General features: G+C 39.3%; 1 protein-coding gene across 5 annotated transcripts in view; it reads right to left on the reverse strand.

The window, feature by feature from the left end:
- Nucleotides 1-19,993, reverse strand: part of MCTP1 (multiple C2 domains, transmembrane 1) — a 599,307-nt gene that overhangs the window by 305,652 nt on the left and 273,662 nt on the right. The gene's annotated exons all lie outside the window — the stretch shown is intronic.

Consider the following 19,993-nt stretch of genomic DNA (forward strand, 5'->3'; position numbering starts at 1 on the left):
GCTGTATCATAAAACAACCTTTGTTCCTGTGCAATTCTGCCCATCCAGCTTCCAAAGAGAATCATTTACTAACCATTGTCTGAACGCTGGGCCTATTCATTCCCCCATTTTTCCTCTCCCCTAGGAAGAGGGCATTTAAATCTCAAACATCTGGCCTCTCTTTGAGTTCATGTTCTGTACAACTCATGTGTACACATGTGCATGTAGTAAATCTGTTATGCTTTTCCCTTGTCAACCTGTTTTTATTGTTTTGGGCATGTCAGTCATGACTCTATAATGGGGAAAGGAGGGATCACCCTCTTTCTGCCCCTGTACTACCTATCAACATCCCTCATCAAATGGTACATTTGTTATAATCAATGAACCTACGCTGATACATCATTATCAACCAAAGTGCACAGTTTACAGTAGAGGTAACTGGGCAGTTTTTATTTATGTATGTTTTCAATACATAAATGTGTTTACCAGATAAACAGCATTCAAAATACAATGGTAAAATCAATGCAGTAAAAACTGTCTCATGCTTCTTAAAATTAATTATATTTTATCTAACATTTATCATCTATCATTATTTCATATACATGTATGTATATTTAAAATACACACATACTGAGATAATTTAAAATTATTTTTTAAAGAAGCTTATGTATTATAAATGACTGGTAGTTCAGTAGAAAAATGGTCACTGAGTATGGAGTTTCTTCTCAATGCAAGGCAGTAAAAATTTTATTTGCTTTCTGCATAGATGAGAAAGGTTTTGTCTTATCCAAACTGAAAATATATTCTTAAAAGGGTCTATTTTTATGCTTTGTGTTGGTATTTTATGTTGATTTTGGATATTTTATGACCATGGTCAATTATTTTAAAAAATAAGCAAACAGAAGAATAAGGGTTTGATATGTTGAGACAAACTAACATTGCTAAACTATTTATTGTTTAACCTTGTCAACATTGTATCTCTGGCTAACAGAGGAGATGGACTATCTATGGCTAAGATAAGACTCTCAAGAGAGTAGCCACAGCAGCGAAAAGGGTTTGGTCATGAACTCCTGCATCATTGTTAACTACTATAAGGTCTCTTACATGGCATAAGGTTTTCTTCTTCCTGCAGTTAGGCAGAAACCCATTCTAGGAAACATAGCCCAGCTGATTCTGGTAGACTGCCTGACCACAGCCAACCACAATATCCCTTTTTATATCCTCTTCACACTTTATTCTGAGCCACAGCAAACAGTCCAGTGGCTCTTCCCCAAAGTGTGAAGACGCTGGGAGTCTTGCCAACAGCACTGACTGGGCAGGAGACTGGCCTTACAAACATTCTTTGCTGATCAGTAGCTAGAGACCAAGCTGGTTCTACTCAGATTGCAGATACTGTGCACAAAATGTCTTTGTGCCCTATAGTTTACTTTTTGACATACAGGGCCAAATTCCACTGCATTTTAATGTTAAAACCCCTCCCGAAAGTGATCATGGAATGTATGTTACATACATGTTAACTCACTGTGTACTTGACTTTCTCCATAAATATTCATAGACATTGCCCAAACCTGATGAATATGCACATAAGACAGGAAAGCTTAAATGCCACTGTTTCCTTCCCTTCGGCAGAGCGTTGGCTTTCAGTTTCCCTAGAAGCCACATTTCTCTCATCTGCAGGTTGTTAGTTAGAAAGTTAAAGTTTTCTCCCTCTTCCTTCCTCCAGGGATCTCACAGTCATTTGTTAACAACCTCCATTATAGTTGCTATAAAGTATTGTTACTTTGGTTAATACATACTTTGTACACTTTATATGATCCAATTTCAGGCAATAGGTAACTAAATCCCTAAGAATATTTCTTCCTATAGGCAAAATACATCAAAATCCAGGAACACACAAAATTTCCTTTATGCTTATTTCATGAAGGAACATATCCTTGAAGAAGTCTTAATATGGAAAACTATGAATGCAAGCTAATCAACGTCAGGTAAATTTAAGGACAATGTCTCTAATAAATGCAACTGAGAGATACACTTTTAAAATGGGTTAAGCATAAAACTGTCCTTTGTTAATAGATGCTAAATTAAATTATACTTAGTTTAAATCAAATTCATCTATAATCAAATCTTATTTTAAAAAAATAACATTGGCAAAGTCTATGCACATGATGAAGAAAATGGGATATGTATTCATTGGCCTTATCTATTAACTGCTGAGAACAGTGTCAGATATTACAGACAGACCTTTTGTGGGTCTTTTTATTTTTCATGGCAATATAGTTATTTGTAAAGGCTCAATTAAAATTGATCCTCTTTCCTACTTCAGTATAATTAGACAAAGAAAATTTGTCATCATAATAATGGAAGAAATAACACTTTTAAAAGTAATATTGCTTAGGTGTGATGTGACTCTATTTCATATGTGGAAACATCATTCTCAGAATCTCTTTAAGAAACTGGAGCAGCACCAGGTCTATGGCTTAAGGAGTCCCAAATTAACATTTGGTAAAGTATCACCTCCTGGTAAATTTGGGGAATCTTGAAGAAAGGAATTCCCCCACATACATAGTGTTACAGATAAGCACTGGAGAAGAGCCACTGGACCCTTTGCTCTGGTTCAGAATAAACTATGAAGACCATATACAAAGCTTTCTGGGACAGTGACGCAGTCTTGGACTCATTTACAAAGTCTCCAGGTAGAAATTAACTCTCAGGATTTAGTACGATCATGCACCACATAATGACATTTTGGTCACTGATGGATGGCATATATGACGGTAGTCCCACAAGATTATCATGGTCCTGAAAAATTCTTATCGCTTAGTGATGTTGCAGTATCCTAATGTCATAGCGCAATGCATTATACACATATTTGTGGCAATACTGATGTAAAGCTGTGCTGCCAGTTACATAAAAGTCTAGCACATACAGTTATGTACAAAACATAATGCTTGAAAATGATAACAACTATGTTACTGGTTTTTGTATTTATGATACTATACGATTTATTATTATTTTAGAGTGTATTCCTTCTACTTATTAAAAAAAAAAAGTTAACTGCAAAACAATCTCAGGCAGGTCCTCCAGGAGGTATTCCAGAAGAAGGCATTATTATCATAGGAGATGACATCTCTATACATGTTACTGCTTCTGAAAACCTTCCAATGGAACAAGATGTGGAGGTCGAAGACTGTTATTGATGATCCTGATCTTGTAGGCCTTGGCTAATGTGTGTGTTTGTGTCTTTGCTTTTAACAAAAAAGTTTCAAATGTTAAAAATATTTAAAAAGGAAAAAAGTTATGGAATAAGGATATAAAGAGAAAATACTTTTTATATAGCTGTATATGTTTGTATTTTCAGCTGTTATGACAAGAGTCAAAAAGTTCTCAGAATTAAATATTTTATAAATTAAAAAAGATTACAATGAGCAAAGGTTTATTATTAAAAGACAGAAAAAAATATTTAAAATGAATTTAGTGTAGCCTAAGTGTACAGTGTGTATCATCAACAGTAAAGTCCTAGTTCTCCACATCTACTCACTGACTCACTCAGAGCAACTTCCAGTCCTCCAAGCACCATTCATGGTAAATGCCCTATATCGGTTGATATTGTTTGGATTTTTGTGTCCACTGAAATCTCACCTTCAATTGTAATCCCATAATCCCCACAAATCATGGAAGGGTGAGAGATAACTGAATCATGGGGCCAGTTTCCTCCATGCTGTTCTCATGATAGTGAGTGAGTTCTCACCACATCTGATGGTTTTATACACATCTGGCATTTCTCCTGCTGGCACTCGTTTTCTCTCCTGCCACCAAGCAAAGAGGTACCTTCTGCCATGATTGTAAGTTTCCTGAGGCCTCCCCAGCCATGTGGAACTGAGATTCAATTAAACCTTTTTTCTTTATAAATTACCCAGTGTCGGGTATTTCTTCATAGCAGCATGAAAACAGACTAATACAGTAAATTGGTACCAGGAGGAGTGGGGTGCTGCTGTAAAGATACCAACAAATGTGGAAGTGACTTTGGAACTTGGTAATTGGCAGAGGCTGGAACAGTTTGGAGGGCTCAGAAGAAGAGGGGAAAATGTGGGAAAGTTTAGAACCACCTGGAGACTTGGAGGGCTAAGAAGACAGGAAGATGAGGAAACGTTTGGAACTTCCCAGAGACTTCCTGAATGGCTTTGACCAAAAAGCTGATAGTAATATGGACAATGACGGTCTCAGATGGAGATGAGCTTTCTGGGAACTAGCATAAAGGTGACTCTTGCTATGCTTTAGCAAAGAGACTGGCAGTATTTTGCCCCTGCCCTAGAGATTTGTGGAATTTTGAACTTGAGAGAGATGATTTAGGGTATCTGGCAGAAGAAATTTCTAAGTGGCAAAGTGTTCAAGAGAAAGCAGAGCATAAAAATTTAGAAAATTTGCAGCCTGACGATGCCATAGAAAAGAAAAATACATTTTTGGAGGGGGGGGGGGCGGAGAAATTCAAGCCTGCTGCAGAAATCTGCATAAGTAATGAGGAACCAAATGTTAATCACCAAGACTATGGGGAAATGTCTACAGGGCATGTCAGAAACTTTCATGACAGCCCCTCCCACCACAGGCTCAGAGGCCTAGGAGGCAAAAATTATTTCATGGGCTGGACCCAGGGCTCACCTGCTCTATGCAGCCTTGGGACATGGTACCCTGTGTCCCAGCTGCTTAAGTGCCAGCTGTGGCTACAAGGGACCAAGGTACAGTTTGGGCCATTGCTTCAGACGGGGCAAGTCCCAAGCTTCCATTTATGGTGTTGAGCCTATGGGTGCACAGAAATCAAGAACTGACATTTGGGAACTTCCGCCTAGATTTCAGAGGATGTATGGAAATACCTGGATGTCCAGGCAGCAGTTTGCTGCAGGGGTGGAGTCTTCATGGAGAACCTCTGCTAGGGCAGTGTGGAAGGGAAATGTGGGGTTGGAGCCTCAACACAGAGTTCTTACTAGGACACTGCCTAGTGGAGCTATGAGAAGAGGGTCACTGTCCTCCAGACCCCAGAATGGTAGATCCACCCACAGCTTGCACTGTATGCCTGGAAAAGCCACAGACACTCAATGCCAGCCTGTGAAAGCAACCAGGAAGCGGGTAGCACCCTGAAAAGCCACAGGGCCAGAGCTGCCCAAGGCTGTGGGAGCCTACCTCTTGCATCAATATGACTCAGATGTGAGACATGGAGTCAAAGGAGATCATTTGGGAACATTAAGATTTAATGACTGCCCTGTTGGACTTTGGACTTGTATGGGGCCTGTAGCCCCTTCGTTTTGGCCAATTTCTCCCATTTGAAATGGTTGTATTTTACCTAATGCCTGTAACCCCACTGTATCTAAGAATTAACTAACTTGCTTTTGATTACAGGCTCATAGGCAGAAGGGACTTGTCTTGTCTCAGATGAGACTTTGGACTTGGACTTTTGGGTTACTGCTGGAATGAGTTAAGACTTTGGGAGATTGTTGGAAGGGAATGATTATGTTTTGAAATGTGAGGACATGAGATTTGGGAGGGGCCAGGGGTGGAATAATATGGTTTGGCTTTGTGTCCCCAGCCAAATCTCATCTTGAACCGTAATCCCATAATCCTCACATGTCATGGGAGGAACCTGGTGGAAGGTAATTGAATCATGGGGGCAGTTTCCCCATGCTGTTCTTGTGATAGTGAGTTCTTATGACATCTGATGGTTTTATAAGCATCTGACATTTCCCCTGCTGGCACTCATTTTCTCTCCTGCCATCCTGTGAAGAGGTACCTTCTGTCATAATTGTAAGTTTCCTGAGGCTTTCCCAGCCATGCAGAACTGTGAGTTAATTAAACCTCTTTTCTTTATAAACTACCCAGTCTTGGGTATTTCTTATAGCAACATGAGAATGGACTATACACAGATGTATCATTTTTTATCTTTTATATCTTATTTCTACTGTACCTTTTCTATGTTGGAATAGGTTTAGATATACAAATATCATTGTGTTACAACTGCCTACAGTATTAACTGCAGTCACATGCTGTACAGTTAGTAGCCTAAGAGCAACGGGCTACAGCATATAGCCTTGGTGGTAAGCTATATCATTTCAGTTTGTGTAAGTACACTTTATGATGTTCGCCCAACAATAAAATCACCTATTTGCACATTTCTCATAATGTATCCCTGTCATTAAGCAATGCATGACTACAACTTATGGCTTTAGTTTTATGAACATGCAACAGGAAATCTTTGTGTGTCAGCGAGTGATACTGTTTTGCATCTATGTAAATAAAACAGTAAAAGAAGAAAATACAGTACCTCCTCACTCAACATCATGTGAAAACATGCTTGCTTCCCCTTTACCTTCTGCCTTGACTGAGTTTCCTGAGGCTTCCCCAGAAGTAGAAGCATGTACAGGCTGCAGAACCATGAGATGATTAAACCTCTTTTATTTATAAATTACCCAGTCTCAGGTATGTCTTTATAGCAGTGTGAGAGTGGACTAATCCAGAAAATTGGTAGCAGAGAAGTGGGGCATTGCTATAACAATACCTGAAAATGTGGCAGCAGCTATGGAACTGGGCAATGGGCACAGGCTGGAACAATTCTGAGGGCTCAGAAGAAGAAAGGAAGATGAAGGAAAGTTTGGAACTTCCTAGAGACTTATAAAATTGTGACCAAATGCTGATAGTGATAAGGACAGTGAAGTCCAGGTTGAGGAGGTCTCAGATGAAGGTGAGAAACTTATTTGGAACTGGAGTAAAGGTCACTCTTGCTGTGCTTTAGCAAAGAAACTGGTGGCATTGTGCTTCTGCTCCATAGATCTGTGGAATTCTGAACTTGAGAGAGATAATTTAGGGTATCTGGCTAAAGAAATTTTTAAGTAGCAAAGCGTTCAAGTTGTGGCCTGGCTGCTTCTAAGAGTGTACACTCATATGCATGTGCAAAGAGATTATCTGAAACTGAAACTTATACTTAAAAGGGAAGCAGGGCATACAAGTTTAGAAAATTTGCAGCCTAGCCATCTGGTAGAAAAGAAAAATCCATTTTCTGGGGAAGAATTCAAGCCTGCTGAAGAAATTTGCATAAGAGGAGCTGAATGTTGATTGCTGACAATGGAAGAAAATACCTCCAAGGCATTTCAGATGTCTTTGTGGCAGCCAGGCCTGGAGGCCTAGGAGAGAAAAATTGTTTAGTACGCCAGACCCAGGGCTCTGCTTCTCTGTGCCACCTCAGGACATGACACACTGCATCCTAGCTGCTTCAGCTCCAGCTATGCTAAAAGGCCCCAGATATGTCTCAGGCTGCTGCTACAGAGGGTTCAAACCAAAAACCTTGGCAGCTTTCATGTGATGTTAAACGTCCAGGTGCACAGAGGGCAAGAGTTGAGGCTTGGGAGCCTCTGCCTAGATTTCAGAGGATGTATGGAAACACCTGGATGTCCAGGCAGAAGTCCACAGCAAAAGCAGAGTCCCTATGGAGAACCTCTACTAGGGCAGTGCAGAGAGCAAATATGAGGTTGGAGCCTCCACACAGAGTTCCCACTGGGGCACTGCCTAATGGAGCTGTGAGGAGAGGGTAACCAGATTCCAGAATGGTAGACCTATCAACAGCTTGCACCATGTTTCTGGAAAAGCTGCAGGCACTCAACACCAACTGGTGAAAACCACTGCAGGGTCTGTACCCTGAAGAGCCACAGGGGCAGAGCTGTCCCAGGTCTTGGGAGCCCATCCCTTGCATCAGTCTTCCCTGGACGTGAAACATGGTGTCAAAGGAGATCATTTCGGAGCTTTAAGATTTAATGACTGCCCTGCTGGGTTTCAGAATTTCATGGGGCCTGTAGCACCTTTATTTGGCCAATTTCTACCTTTTTTAATGGGAGCATTTACCCATTGCCCGTAAATCTATTGTATCTTGGAAGTAACTGATTTTTTTTTTTTTTTCTTTTACAGGCTCATAGGCAGAAGGGACTTGCCTTGTTTCAGATGAGACTTTGGACTTGGACTTTTGAGTTAATGCTATAATCAGTTAAGACTTCGGGGTACTGTTGGGAAGGCATAATTGTGTTTTAAAATGTGAGAAGGACATGAGATTTGGGAGGGGCCAGGGGTGGAATATTATGGTTTGGCTTTGTGTCCCCACCCAAATCTCATGTCCAGTTGTAATTCCCAGTGTTGAAGGAGGGAGCTGGTGGGTGGTGACTGAATCATGGGGGCAGACTTTCCCTTTGCTGTTCTCATGATAGAGTACTTATGAGATCTGGTTGTTTGAAAGGGTGTAGCACCTTCCCCAATTTTCTTGCTCTCTTGCTGGGCATGTGAATATGTGCCTGTGTCCCCTTCACCTTCTGCCATGATTGTGAATTTCCTGAGGCCTCCCCAGAAAGAGAAGCCTATATAGCCTGCAGAACCATGAGCCAATGAAATGAAACCTCCTTTCTTTTCTTTTCTTTTTTTTTAACCAAATCTCAGGTAATTCTTTATAGCAGTGTGGGAACATATTAATACAACATACATTTAAGGCAGATTAACAAAACAAGTGAGATAATTATTTACCCAGTTATTCCAGTTCAGGAGGCTGGAGCCCATCCCTGCAGCTCAGGGTGCAAGGCAGGAACTAGCCCCAGGCAAGACACCATCTCATTGCAGGGTGTGCTCAGACACCCCCACACTCACAAAGACTAAGACAATTTTCATTTAACATGCACATCTTTGGGATGTGGGAGGAAACCATAGCACCCAGAGAGAAAACCTAGGGAGACATGGGGAGAATGTGCAAACTCCACACAGACAGTGGCCTGGCTGGGAATAGATTATTTTTTTTTTTCTCATCAGTGTAATAACAAAACACAGGTGAACAAAATGATGTTATTTGAGGACCTGCTATATATGTATTATTCAGAAGCTTATATATATATATATATGTATGTGTGTATATATATATATACACACACACACATATACATATATGTATATGTGTGTATGTAGGGGTATGGGTGTCTTTGTGCATATATATATGTGTATTAGAAGCTTAAAATCATAGACTATATGAAATAACTATCATTAAAACTAAGTTACTATACATTATTAAAAAAAATTTCTCAATGGCAAACACTGGCTAAAGAAATAACATTAGAATGCATAGAAATAATTGTGTCTGTACTGGGTAAAACAAGGCTATACCTGATTCCCACCAACTGTAGGAAATGCAAAAAGTGACTGACTAGCAACATGTTCAATTCATGATTTTAGCACAAAAACACAACATGACAGGCCTTTTCTTGATCAAGATAGCTCATTAAAGGCTGCATAAATCTAAAGAATGGACTGCCAACAAAACTTTCTGAAACCTGCTTAGAGACAAAACTTTCTCTGAGGATACAAGTTGCATTCTCCTCCTGGGAAAAAAAGGATCAACCATAATGCTTAATTTTCTGGTGAACTTTAATGAGATTTATTCTAGGAAGCACCAGTATATTCCATGTCTCTGAAACTGGAGCCCTTTTGAGAGTAAAATGGGGTGGTATTAACAATTATGTCAGTCACCAGGTAAAAAACACAACTGCCTCCGGAAAAACTGGGATATATGGCTGTATTAGTCTGTTCTCATGCTGCTAATAAAGACATGTCCGAGACTAGGTAATTTATAAAGGAAAGAAGTGTAATCGACTAATAGTTTTGCATGGCTGGAAACTTACAATCATGGTGGAAGGGGAAGCAAACACCTCCTCCTTCACATGGTGGCAGGAAGAGAAGAATGAGAAAAAGGGAGAAAAAAACCCTTATATAACCATCAGATCTCATGTAAACTCACTATCATGAGAACAGCATGAGGGTAACCACCCCAACAATTCAACGACCTCCCACTGGGTCCCTCCCATGACATGTGGGGATTATGGGAACTACAATTCAAGATGAGATTTGGGTGGAGACACAGTCAAACCGTATCACTGGCCATCCCATCCTAAAGAAAATTCCCAAGGATCAAAAACAAAGAGGATCCTGAATACCAAACCATAAGCACATATGATGAGGTGGCGGCTGCTCATATGACCAATTTTGTTAGGCTCAGAGAATATATATGCAAATGCCAACCATCATGCCTGCTGCATATTACATACTAGAAATATTACTATGCCTTCCTCAATCAGAGAATAACTCTCTCTGAGCTTTCATAAATTACATTCTAATGATAAAATTGCTGACAGGCCCTCTAACTAGAAAAAGACTTTGTTTACACTTAAAATAGAGAATATGTTTCAGTTTTATTAAATTAAATTGCTTTTTTTTTGAGACAGAGTCTCACTCTGTCGCCCAGGCTGGAGTGCAGTGGCCAGATCTCAGCTCACTGCAAGCTCCACCTCCCAGGTTTACGCCATTCTCCTGCCTCAGCCTCCCGAGTAGCTGGAACTACAGGCGCCCGCCACCTTGCCCGGCTAGTTTTTTTGTATTTTTTAGTAGAGACGGGGTTTCACCATGTTAGCCAGGATGGTCTCGATCTCCTGACCTCGTGATCCACCCGTCTCGGCCTCCCAAAGTGCTGGGATTACAGGCTTGAGCCACCGCGCCCGGCCTTGAATTGGTTTTTAAAAAATGTCAGAAAATTTATTTTTCTCAGATCTGGCTGCCTTATATCTGGTAGAAGTTCTCAATTAGTGAGACTTCAGTATACTGTGAAAAAAGTGAAACTTCACTGGGGGTAAAGTTCTAAAACCTTTCCCATCCCTCAAGCTTTTAAATTCTTACTCTACCTTGAAAATATTTTTCTCACAACACTGGCAAACTTTTCTTTAGCAATGATACACCAGACTCACAGAGTAGACTTGAAGAGTTTCAGAATGGAGTGAATGAGATTCTCTAAATCTACTCAACACAGAATTTTTGTAAAACACTATTATAAATAGAATCACAATAAACAGGTTCATATTGTTACCTAGTGTAATGCCTACATGACATAGCCTGAATTCCTACCCTGTTTAAACTTTGCTTATCTGTAAGAAACAGAACGCCTGTGATAAAAAGTCACCTTTGTAACTAAGCAAGCTGAGACTAGTTAGAACCAAGATAGCCATTGAACAACTTCAAAAAGACCTCAAGCTTCATTATAACCTCATTTCCATGCTAAGTAATGCTCCCATCAGCACAATGACAGTTGACAATCACCATGACAATGACCAGAAGAAGCCATAAAATGACAAAAAAAAGAAGGCAGCCCATTTCTGGAAAAGACATGACTATTCCTCCCCTTGCTTTTAATGTCCAACCCCTTCATTAGAGAAACTGCATATTTTAACCCCCTCACCCCTCACTAATTGAGAAATCAATTTGTGGGCTATGCTCTCATTTCTCAATTTCATGGTCATTGAATAAAGACTGCACTGCTTGACACTCACTTCCAGTTTTATGTATTGATTTCATCACAGGGGGCAGAGAAATACCCCATCTTTTGGGAGACTGGCTTTGTCAGTCCTTTTTTTGATCATTTAAACTAGTTCCTACTACATGAAGAAAATGAATTGTTTCCTGTAATGTGTTAACTTGGGTCCTCCCCAAACATATGTCCAAATCCTAACCCCTAGTCGCTGTGAACATAACCTTATTTGGAAATGGGGTCTTTGAAGATGTAATTAAGTTAAAGATCTTGATGAGATCATCCTGGATTTAGAGTGGGGCCTAAATCTAATGACTGTTGTCCTTATAAAAGAAAGGAAAGGGCGATATAAGGCATAGAGACACACAGGGGAAGGCCATACAAAGATGGAATCAGAGATTGTAGTGATGAATCTATAAGCCAAGAAATGCTTGCAGCCACCAGAAGCTGAAAGTGTCAAGAATTCTCCCAGATGGGCACAGTGGCTCACACTTGTAGCCTTAGCTACTGGGAAGGCTTGGTGGGAGAATTCCATGAGCCCAGAAGTTTGAGGCTGCAACGAGCTATGATCACATCACTGCGCTCCAGCCTCGGTGACAGAGAGACCCTGTCTCTAAGAGTGAGGGTGAGAGTGAGAGAGGAAGAAACAGAGAAAGGGGGAGAAAGAGAAAGAGAGAGAGGAGAGAGAGAGAGAGAAGCATTGGGAGGGAATGCTGCCTTACCACACCTTGATTTTTGGAGTCCTGGTTTGAGATAATAAATTTTTTGTTGTTTTAAGCCTCCAAGTTTGGAATAATTTGCTAAGGCAGCTCAAGGAAACTACTATATCCTCCGTGACCCAAATTCCAAGACCCAAATTTCAAATGACAGAAAATGGCTATTACCAGATATATTTACACAGATTGCTCTTATATTTTTTAAGAATACAGATAGCCATGTCAAAACATTACATTCAAAATTTGATAGATTATAATGTAGATGTCTCTGCCAAAAGGTATGGTTACTAAAAACCCAACCTAATGAAAATATAAATGATTTTAAAAATAATAACTGTACATCACAATTTTATAGGGCTACCAGATAAAATGACACTAAATTAAATTTCAAATAAATGATAAAAAATTTACTATATGTATGCCCCAGATATTATATGATACATATTCATATATATGAATATATATAACAGATATATATAAAAGATAATACATTATTTATCTGAAATTTAAATTTAACTAGGCATCATGTAGTTTTATTTGCTAAATCTGGAACTTTAGAATTGCAGCAGGGAAACTGCATATCTCACTCAAAGTCACATAGCTAGCAAAATGTGAAACCTGACTTTGAACTTACGTTGTCAGACTACCCAAGATCATGTATTTTCTAATTCATCATGCTGCTTAAAGAAAAGACAACAAAACTCGGGAAAAGGCAGTAGCATTTCAAGAAGCCATCTGGTTGTTGTTTCCGGAAAATAGGTGTAGAAATGGAAGAAAGTTGGGCGGTTCTGCCTGCTGAGTCCACTTCAATGCCTGTTATGTAGAAAGGAGATTCTGAAGAAGTCCAAACCACATTCTAGTGATGGTGGCAGTGGTAGAAATTAGTTTTTCCCTTCCACTGTTCTGTGCAAGGGTGATATGAGACATAGGGGGCATAACCATTTTGATTTTGCTGGGTAGCAGCTGAGGGCATCCTTGTCATACAGTGATGAGTTCAATTTTCATTAATTATAATAGTTATATAAGTGTTTTGTCTACATTTATCTTTTTCCAACCACCACACGGTTTCCAGGCATCATCAGGCTTTAAACCTTAATAGTTAATTTTTTTTTGAGTCCCTTCATCCGATTGATCCCAAGTCCTATCAGACATTCCTCTGAACCATCTATCATACATTACTTTCCTTCTCTATTTCCACACCCATAATTCCGGTTCAAGCCCACAACATTATATTCCACATGACTGCAGTGCTTCCTAGCTTGTCTTCTCATTTCAAGCTATCCATCTCCATCTAATTATCCTACCAATTATATGTATATAAATTTGCAAATCTCAAGTGACCTAATACTATCTATCCAATCAAATGTTTAACACATCTGTTATTCAGAGATGGTTCAAGGATAAATATTTAATCAATCCTTAACTCAGGTTGTTTTATCCATTTAAATTTCTCTTCTTATTTTTATCTTTATCCAATAAAAATTTCACTAATGCCAGGCAGGTAAGTAAACTAATGAAGCTGGATTGGAGTTGGCATTTTAAACACTTCACGATGTTCTTCATTTCCACAAAGTAATATTTTTTCTCCCATTTTTTTTAAGTACATGGCTCTCTCATTCCACTGAAAGTTGTTTTTGTAATTTTTGGCAGAGAGGTCTGCAGAGAATAATTTGCTACTATAAGAAAATCAATGGCACATACACAGTGAGACCCAGACTCAAAATTGTGGAGGCACAGGGAATGGTGAAACAAGATTAAACACACACTGTCCAAAAGGTAGGGGCTACTCAGCTCAGATAACAGATGTTATACGTTGCCAGAGTTTGCCTGATGTTGTCTCATGATTACATTGAGGCTCTGCACTTCGACAAGAATGCCACAGAAATGACGTGCTGTTTTCACTGTACCCTGTCAGGGGGTTCGTGATGTCTGCATGTCTTCTCAGTTCTGACTTTGACCACCTGGTTAAGTTGGCGTCTTCCACGTTTCCCCATTGTGAAGTTACATTTTGCCCTTGGTAATTCTTACATAGCTTGTGGAGAAATACTTTGAAATGCTGCAAAATTCTGTTTCACATCATAACTGTACGCATATAATTTTAGCATCTATTGATGATGGTTTTGCCTACTATTGTTACTGGGGTGTTTGTTCAAAGGTGACTTTCTATTTCAATTTTCCCTTCTACATTTGTTTATTGGAATTCTACCATAAGAAAAGCTTATACCTTCTCCTCCACTTATTTATTCAATTACTTATCAGCACAAAGATATTTATTTTATTCTATGGGTTTTACTCCATTATTACCATTGATACGGTTTGGCTCTGTGTCTCCACCCAAATCTCATGTTGATTTGTAATCCTAATGTTGGGGGAGGGACCTGGCGGGAGGTGACTGGATCATGGGGGCACTTTCCTCCATGCTGTTCTCATGATAGTGAGTGAATTCTCACCAGATCTGATGGTTTAAAAGTGTCTGGCACTTTTCCCCTCACTCTCTTTCTTTCCGGCCAGGACATGTAAAAGGTGCTTGATTCCCCTTCACTTTCTGCTATGGTTGTAAGTTTCCTGAGGCCTTCCAGTCATGCTTCCTGTTAAGCCTGTGGAACTATAAGTTAATTAAACCTCTTTTCTTCCTAAGTTACCCAGTCTCAGGTAGTTGTTTATAACAGTGTGAGAACGGACTAATACAACCATTATTAATTTTTTGCTGAAATTGTCCCAGCTTTGGTCATTAGATGTTCCTTTAAGTTGGCTCCTATGTGACTTTGACATTTTGCCATCAATTTCTGAGCACTCCCTTACTTTCTAGCACTGCAAAATGATCCAGGCTCATATTATACTTTCCCTGCCCCAGGTCTGTCTGAAATCAACTATTTCTCCAGGAGCCTTGATTACTATTTTTTTATTTTTTTATTTTTTGAGATGGAGACTTGCTCTGTCGCCCAGGCTGCAGTGCAGTGGTGCAATCTCAGCTCATTGCAAGCTCTGCCTCCCCGGTTCATGCCTTTCTCCTGCCTCAGCCTCCCAAGTAGCTGGGACTACAGGTGCCTGCCACCATACCTGGCTAATTTTTTGTGTTTTTAGTAGAGATGGGGTTTCACTGTGTTAGCCAGGATGGTCTCGATCTCCTGACCTTGTGATCCACCTGCCTCGGCCTCCCAAAGTGCTGGGATTATAGGTGTGAGCCACCACGCCTGGCCCCTTGATTACTTTTATTGGGGAAATTGTATTGTAAAACCAAGACCTGGCCAAATGTATTCACTGCTGCTTTGTCATTATACCTTTGTCATTGCTTCTAGGCCCTCTCAGCAGACAGATTAGGAGATATACACACACACATATCTCCATACATTTTTATTTCTATATATCTGTATAAATATTAACAAAAATCATTAGATCATACTGACACCTGTCTAGCACCACAGGGTTCATTCTAGACTGCCTACTTTCTATTTTGGTAACTATCTCCAACAATGAGAATCATGACTGTCATTGTTTATAATATATTTACTAATTTGCTTGTTCCTGCTATATACATTAAGTAGTTTCAGAATCAATAATCATGGTCTGGAGTACATACATTTATGTATAGTTCTTTTTATCTGGAGTTTCATAGTATAGGCATACCTCATTTCATCGCACTTTGTTTGATTGTGCTTCCAAGAGTTTTGGTTTCTTGTTTTTGTTTTCAAATCGAAGGTTTATGGCAACACTGCCTCGAGCAAGTCTATCAGCACCGGTTTTCAAACTACGTATGCTCACTTCATGTCTCTGTCACCTTTTGGTAATTTCTGCAACATTTCAAACTTTTTCATTATTATTATATCTGTATGATGATCTGTGATCAGTGATCTTTGACATTACTATTGTAATTGTTTTGAGGGAGGCCCCATGAACTGCACTCATAGAAGACTGAGAAATTAATCAGTGAATGTTGTGTGTGTTCTGACTGCTCCACTGACCAGCTGTTAGTCCATCTCTCTCCTCCTCCTCAGGCCTCCCTATTAACTGAGACACAACATTACCGAAATTAGTCCCATCAATAACCCTACAATGGACTCTAAGTATACAAGTGAAAGGAAGAGTCACATCTTTCACTTTAAATCAAAAGCTAGAAATGATTAAACTTCAGTGAGAGTGGCATGTCAAAAGGAGAGACAGACTGAAAACTAGGCCTCTTGCTCCAAACAGGTAGCCAAGTTGTGAATGCAAAGGAAAAGATCTAAAAGGGCATTTAAAACACTACTCCAGTAAACACATGAGTAAGAAAGACACCCAGCCTCGTTGCTGATATAGAGAAAGTGAGTGGTCTGGATAGAAGATCAAAGTAGCCACAACATTCCCTTAAACCGAAGCCTAATCCAGAACAAAGTCCCTAACTCGCTTCAATTCTATGAAAAGACATGAGGGAGCTGCAGAAGAACAGCTGGAAGCTAGCAGAGATTGGCTCCTGAGGTTTAAGGAAAGAAGCCATCTCTATGACATGAAAGTGCAAGGAGCTGTCATAAGTTATTCAGAAAATATAGCAAGATAATTGATGAAGGTTGCTACACTAAACAACAGATTTTCAATGAAACTGCCTTCTATTGGAAGAAAATGACATCGAGAACTTTCATAGCTAAAGAGAAGTCAATGCCTGGCTTCAAAGCTTCAAAGAACAGGCTGACTCTCATGTTAAGGGCTAATGCAGCTGGTGACTTTAAGTTGAAGCCAGTGTTCATATACTATTTTGAAAATCCTAGGGCCCTTAAGAACTGTGTTAAATCTACTCTGCCTGTACACTATAAATGAAGCCAAAAAGCCTGGATGACAGCATATCTATTTATAACATGGTTTACTAAATATTTAGTAGGCCCAGTGTTGTGACCTACGGCTCAGAAAAAAAAAAAAAGAATGCTTTTAAAATATTACTGCTTATTGGCAATGCATCTAGTCACTGGAGAGCTCTGATGAAGATATACAGGGACACAAGTGTTGTTTTCAGGCCTGTTAACACAACATCCATTCTGCAGCCCATCGATCAAGCAGTAATGTCTACTTTCAAGGCTTATTATTTAAGAATACACTCTGTAAGGCTATAGCTGCTATATATAGTTGGTCCTCTGATGGATCTGGACAAAGCAAATTGCAAACCTTCTGGAAAGGATTCACCATTCTAGATGCCATAAAGAACATTTCTTAGCTGGGCGCAGTGTCTCATGCTTGTATCCTCAGCAACTTGGGAGTCCAAAGGGGGAAGATCACTTGAATCCAGAAGTTCAAGACCAGCCCGGGCAACATACTGAGCCCACATCTCTACCAAAAAAAAAAAAAAAAAGAAACAAAATAGCCGGGCATGGCGACATACACTTGTAGTCCTCCTAGCTAATCAGCTGGCTGAGGCGAGAGGGTGCCGGAGTACAGGAGTTGGAGGTTACAGCATGTTTGCGCCGCTGCACTCAAGCCTAGGCAACAGAGTAATACCATGTCTCTAAAACAACAATAACAAAAAAGTCATGATTTATGAGAGGAGGTCAAAATTTCAACATTAACACGGGTTTGGAAGAAGTTGCTTCTAAGCCTTATGGATGACTTAGGGGTTTGAGGGGTTCAAGACTTCAGTGGAGGAAGTAACTGTAGATGTGGTGAAAATACCAAGAGAACTACAATTAGAAGTGGAGCCTGATGATAATGATTGAATTGCTGCAATCTCATGATAAAATGTGAACAAATGAAGAGTTGTTTCTTATGCGCGAGCAGAGAAAGTAGTTTCTTGAGAAGGAATCTATTCACGGTAAAGATGCTGTGAACACTGTTGAAATGACAACGAAAGATTTATAATAGTTCACTGACTTAGTTGATAAAGCAACAGCAGGGTTTGAGATGATTGACTCCAATTCTGACAGACACTCTACTGTGGGTAAAGTACTATCAAACAGCATCTCATGCTACAGATAAATCTTTTGTGAAAGGAAGAGTAAATCAATGTGGCAAACTTCATTGTTTTCGTATTTTATGAAATTGCCACAGCCACTCCAACTCTCAGCAACCACCACCCTAATCAATCAGCAGCCATCAATATCGAGGCAAGACCACAAGACCTCCACCAGCAAAAAGATTATCATTCACAGAAGGCTCAGATGATTGTTAGCATTTTTTTTTAGCAATACAGTATTTTTAAAATTAAGGTACATACATTTTTAGACATACTTTTTTTTGTGAATAATGCTATTCACACTTAATAGACCACAGTATGGTATATATATAACTTTTATATGTACTGGGAAATCAAAAAATTTGTGTGACTTGCTTTGTTGTGATATTTGCTTTATTGTGGTGGTCTGGAACCGAACCTGCAATAGCTCCAAAGTAGGCCTGTATGTATAATTCAAATTCTTATCCCTTTGAGATGAGATTATTGTTATGGGTTCCTCCCACATCCTGGTTGATTTTAATTATTTATCTATTTTGGGGTGCTAAAATATTGTCATAAAGACTTCAAATTCATTAAGAAAATTGACTCAGATAAATATCATTTCCTCTTCATCCCTTTTACCCCATTCCCATCTCCCATTCTAGCCATCTGTTATTTACCTACATTCTGTATATTACCAATTTCATTAGTTTCTAGCTTTTGATTTCTGTATTTGTTTTGGTACAAATGAGAAGACAACACACAAATTCTTACACAGAATGTTGCATATTGTTGATACTCTTTTGTACTTTGCTTACTTGAACTTCACAAGATATCCTGTACATTTTTTCATACCAATTTCTAGAGATTTTCATTATTTATTTTTACAGCTCCATAGTATTCCACCATGTAGATATGCCATAGTTTATTCAACCACTCCCCTATTTATGGGTATTTAGATTATTGCCAATATTTTATAATTATAAACAATGCTACAACAAATTATTATACGTATATGCATTTCAGATTGTTGGGGGCCTATGTAAGACTAAAATTTTGATTTTCTGTTGCCAAGTCCAATTCTGTTTTAGATCGAATGATATAACTGAGAGCACTTGGAAAGCTAAAAAAAAAAAGTTGTATACAGTAAATATAGCAAAATAATACTTCGTTATTTGCATTATTTTCTTTATCTAATTTAATTGTATCTTCTTTGGAAACAGGCAGTTCAAATCAATAAACACTTGTCCTTAGCTACTAAACCAGGTGGTTATTTTGAAAACTTCTCCTATCTTTTTAAATTCTATATCGTCAATCACATATTCCCTCACTAAGAATGTCTTTTTAAACTTTTTAAAATGTTTTGTAGAGACAAGGTCTTACTGTGTTGTCCAGGCTGGTCTCAAATTCCTGGCCTCAAGTAATCCTCCCATGTCGGCTTCCCAAAGTGCTGGGATTACAGGTGTGAGCCAACACACCCAGACAAGAATGTTTGATATTTACTAGTTTTTACTTAACAATTGAATCTATTATTTGTACAGTTCCTAGTCATAAAACACTCTAGTATTATATTAAATTATTTTTCTCTATTTTATTCCTTTAGATATAGGAGACATATTAAAACTGCAGCCCTAATCTGGTTCCTTCTATTCCCTACATATGATGTCAAATAGGGTAGGAGGAATAAAACAGGATCATATGGTGCCAGAAGCACTCTCAGGGTTGTCCGACAATGAGTTAGCAAGGCTTGGAGACTCTCCTTCCTCCTGGCAGGAGGAGTCACCCCAAACTCAGCCTCCTTTGGAACTGAGGGCTCTCAGGGCCCTCAACATATCCACCTCCTGCAGTGCTCACATTCAAAATGTGCAAAGGATGCTACACAGCCTATCTGGGGTCTATCCTTGGTCCTGCCTCTATCCTGGGTTCAAGGAATCCCTCATGTGGCCTATCTTAGTTCATCCGGAGATTGCCTTGGGATTTGGAATCCGGGAACTTAAGAGCATTTGCCTTGTTTTATGCCTTGTTTTATCCTTCATCATGACC

This window comes from Colobus angolensis, unplaced genomic scaffold, assembly GCF_000951035.1.
Source record: "Colobus angolensis palliatus isolate OR3802 unplaced genomic scaffold, Cang.pa_1.0 Scaffold23, whole genome shotgun sequence".
Lineage (NCBI taxonomy): Eukaryota > Metazoa > Chordata > Mammalia > Primates > Cercopithecidae > Colobus > Colobus angolensis.